Below are 4,626 nucleotides of genomic sequence, written 5' to 3'. Positions count from 1 at the left end.
CTGTTTGTCTGTGTGTATAAACCCACCTCAGCTCAGATGTGCCAAACAAACACACTGAGTTTCCAAGTTGTTGGAGCATCCCCATCAGAATGAATTGATCCCAGCTTTTCTGTACATACGTCTATTGTTTCTTCATTCTCCGTCTTCCCAGGTAGGTCAGTCCCTAAGCTGTGTGGGTTGTAGTACAGCTTCAAGACCCTATTGTTCTTGGTTCCCCGAGTGATGCACTGTAACCTGAAATTCTGACCCTTTCTTCCCTAAGTAGCTTTTCCCCTGGGGTATTTTATAACAGGAAGTGGAGTAGGATGGTAAGTGCTAAGTCTTTGTTCCTTTTATAGGGCTAAATAGTATTCCACTGTACATATCATGTGTCAAGCTGACATTTTTTTCCCTCCTGAATCATTTGGAAGAACATGTGTCTCCCTCTGCTGCTTGTCTATCAGGAAAAATGCTGCCTGGAATGCGTGTGTGCGTGTTTTTATGTGCTCGCCTATCACTCTGTTAGGCATACACCTGAGCATGGAATGACTGGACTGGTGGCCACACTGACCTTCACATGCCATGGCACTCTCAGTTGGCATCACCAGCCATGCCATCTCTATCCACAACCATATTGTATACTTTCCTTTGGTCTTTGCTTTTTGGGGCATCAGCTGGACAGGTGTGAGTACCTCTCAGGGTCTATGCCTGGTATTTCAGAAGTCTCCATCCTGCTTGGCTCGTACATTCCCACCTGTCTCATTTCCTCTAGTGGTGCTGGGAGGCCAGGCTCCAGAGAACTGCCATCTGTCCTGTCCAGATCAGTGCAAGCCAGAGGTGCTCAGGCTATGAGCTTTTCTGAGGTCACCATGCCAGGCCCAGCACTGCCACCTCCCTCTGCAGTCAACCCTGACTCTCAGGGTCCCACCCTGCCAAGTCTCCTGTTCTTCAGCCACCTGCTGAGAATAATGTTTGGATTTTTTTTAAAGTCTCGTGAAAGGAAATTAAAGAGGTTTGTACAAAGTCTAAGATATTTACTGATTGGCTCTTTGGAGTTGAGGGATCCTATTCAGCTTAGTGGGGTGACTAAGAACAGCTTACCAGCCTAGGGGCATGGCTGTGAATGAGTCTGGATCAGTTTTTCCCAGCTCTGCCTTGCCCAAGGCCTGGGTGCTAGCCTGGGATCACACAGCCCAGGTTCCCCTCAGCCTAGGCTCTGCCTGGATCCCCAATACCTTCTTTTCCACTCACCACTCCCCCACTCCAGGAGGAGGTAAAGAATGTGACACCTCAAAGTGGGGCATTAAATTTTAATGGGGGCCGATGCATATTTAATAGGGCTTAACAAAGCGTCCTTAAAGACATCCCAGACAGCCCCTGGGGGCTAGGGGCAGGCTGCTGCAAAGGCCAGTCTGCTTGCCATAGCTTGTGCCCCCTCATCTGTCTATGGTGACATCCTGGGACGACTTGGCATTCCAAACTCCTGCCAGAGCCCAGTGCAGGCCCCCAGTCTCTGAGGGGACTGTCCTTCCATTATTAATATTTGCAAATTGTTTGATGAACCCCTGAGGCAGGCAGCCCAGTCACAGGCCTGCAACTGCAGGCTCAGCATAGCCCTTCTTCCTCACATCTCAGCTAACATCAGGGACCACTGCTGGAGGGAGATGGTCAGCTGCAGACATCTGGGTAAGAGAAGAGGCATGGGCAGGGCCCCATGAGACTCTGTGATGAGGAGGGTCCGTCTCCATGCCTGGCTAGTCTAAGAATCCTGTTGTCTTGGATTGGCTGCTAGGCCCTAACTGGCCCTGGCTGACTGCTCTGAGGCCAGTCACAGGAGCTCCAGGACTTTCACTCACGGTCCCCCACTCCCAGTCTACTTTCAGACTTAACTTAGACATTTCTGGGGGTCTCCAACACACCCATGCAGAGGAAGCTCCCCCAACCCTGGGTACGTGGAGTACAAGGACAGCCCTGGTCCTTACACTCTAGCACCCTGGCAGTATCCTTGCTTTCTGATTGTACAGACAGCATGACATAACCTCCAGTCTGCACCTGCAGCCCATCCGGGCTCTGTCCACGCCTGGGTGACTTGTGGCCTCTTTACTTCCCCCATGGGACTTTCCAAAGTCTACCCTAGCTCAGTAGGTCCATCCTGAGGCTTTAGATGGACTCCAGCCTGGTTCTGGCCCCAAGCTTTCCCTTGAGGGAGCTAGTCCATGTCAACATGCTCAGGATGAGCCTGCTCAGAACCTCTTCATAGCCACTTCTCTGACACCCATAGCTGTCACTGTTCCTGCTCAGACCTACTGACTCTGCACCCACACCCACACACACCCACACCCCCCCACTCATACCCATATACCCATACACTCTCACACCCCCATACCCCACACCCACACATCCACATGCCCACACACCCACGGCCCTGTGACCATCGCCTGTCCTCTCTCTACAGCTTCCAGCTGACACCATTGCATCAAATCTCCAAGTCCCTGGCTCTCTCTGAAGGAAGACAAGGTCCCCACTCCAACCCAGAGGGATGCTTTCTGATTCCCCCAATACCATGAGGGTCTTGGGGTTCGCAGAGATGCACCAACCAAGTATTCCACTCTGTGCTGGTCAAGGGTCGAGCCCTAAAGCAACATTGGTGACCTCAAGTCTTCCAGGTTCCATCGTCACAATAGTTAATGGACATCTTGTGTGTGTGTGTGAGTGTGTATATGCATGTGTGTGCATGTGTGTATATGTGTGTGTATATGTTTGTGTATGTTTGTGTACAGGTGTATGTGTGTGTATATGTGTGTATATATATGTGTGTCTTTGTGTTTGTATATGTGTATATGTGTGTGTATGTGTTTTGTGTATGTGTGTATGTGTTTGTATACAGTGTATGTGTGTATATGTGTGTGTATGTGTGTATATGTGTGTGCATCTTTGTGTTTGTATATGTGTATATGTGTATGTATGTGTTTTGTGTATGTGTGTATGTGTTTGTGTACAGGTGTATGTGTGTATATGTGTATGTATGTGTGTCTTTGTGTTTGTATATGTGTATATGTGTATGTATGTGTTTATGTGTGTATATGTATGTGTGTGCAAGTGTGTGTGTATGTGTGTATACTTGTAGAGGTCAGAGGACAGCCTCACGTGTCATTTGCTAGGCAGCATCAACCTTTTATTTTTAAGAGATGGCCTGGAATTTGTCAGGTAGGCTAGGCTGGTTGTACAGTGAACCCGGAGTCCACCTCTCTACCTTTCCCATTGGGTCCTGAGATGCTGACTTCACTGACTGAACTGTGTCCCAAGCCCCAGTGTGCGCCTTCTTCCTCCCAGCACTTGCCTCGGCTCTGCTGGCATAGCCATACAGTCACCGGCTAGTCTAGCACAGGGCCTTGATCCACAGAGAATCTTAAGATTGCCTGCTACTGTGTTAAGAGGGGTGATTCCATGTCATGGACAGACCTGGGTGTTGGGGCCAGAGATGTAGATCAGTGCTTGCTTGGCACATCTGAGACCCTGAGTTGAATCTGCAGCATAAGAGGGGCTGAGGGAGAGAAGGAGAGACAGAGACAGAAACACACACACAGACAGAGACAGAAACACACAGACAAACAGAAACAGAGAAATTGCACAAAGAAGCACACATCTGTGCCTGCAGCCTCTGGCTCTCTGAAGTAACTTCTGTGAGACTACATTGTGCAGCTATTATACTTTAAGAGAGACTCAAGTAGCTGGGTATGGTACTCAGTCCTGGTACTCAGAGGCAGATCTCTGTGAATTTGAAGCCAGCCTGACCTACATAATGAGTTCCAGGCCAGCCAAGGCTACAGAGAGAATTTCTATCTAAGGATTCAAGACTCAGGAAGCAGATGAACTTCAATAGTTCAGAAAGGGGCCAGTGAGATGGCTCAGGAAGGAAAGATGCTTGCTGCCAAGACTTGAGGACTTGAGTTCAATCCCCAGGACCCATGTGGTAGGTGAGAAGCAACTCTTATGAGATCTGACTCTTATACACAGCCATAGCTTGCACATGCTCCCCCTCCAAACAAACAGATATAGTCAAAAATTTAAGCTCAGAAAGTTGCAAGTTTCACAAGTCAAAAACAGCAAGAAGTCACTGGGGAGGGGGACCTTTCTGATGCAGCTGCCTGGCATAGGGAGCTGCCACCGCCACCCAGGCTGTGGTCACCCACACTCCCGTGCTTATGGCCAGTCAACTCACTGAGTCGCCTAGACAGATGTGAGTGGAGTCATAGTTTTGGCCTGTCAACCTATGCCCTATCTGATGTGAACAAGAGTATATTCGTGTCTCCCCAGGAAAAGTCACATAGCAGTAGGCAGGAGAGGTTGAGGGAGGAACGGGACACCAAAGTGACCACAGCAACCCAGACCCTTCACAAATGACAGACCCAGAACAGCCCTGCTTCTCTCTCTCTCTCTCTCTCTCTCTCTCTCCCTCCCTCCCTCCCTCCCTCCTTTTCTCTCTCTCTCTCTCTCTCTCTCTCTTTCTCTTTCTCTCTCTCTCTCCCTCTCTCCCTCTTCCTCTCTCTCTCTCCCCCCGGGGGGAGGGGTGGAGCTCACAGATGATACCTTGTTGGAATGGAGCATCACAGTTAAAGCTATGCCAGACACTTCCTTTGACAGATG

The sequence above is a fragment of the Mastomys coucha genome, unplaced genomic scaffold, assembly GCF_008632895.1.
Source record: "Mastomys coucha isolate ucsf_1 unplaced genomic scaffold, UCSF_Mcou_1 pScaffold15, whole genome shotgun sequence".
In the NCBI taxonomy this organism is placed as follows: domain Eukaryota; kingdom Metazoa; phylum Chordata; class Mammalia; order Rodentia; family Muridae; genus Mastomys; species Mastomys coucha.
This window is presented reverse-complemented; position numbering follows the sequence as displayed.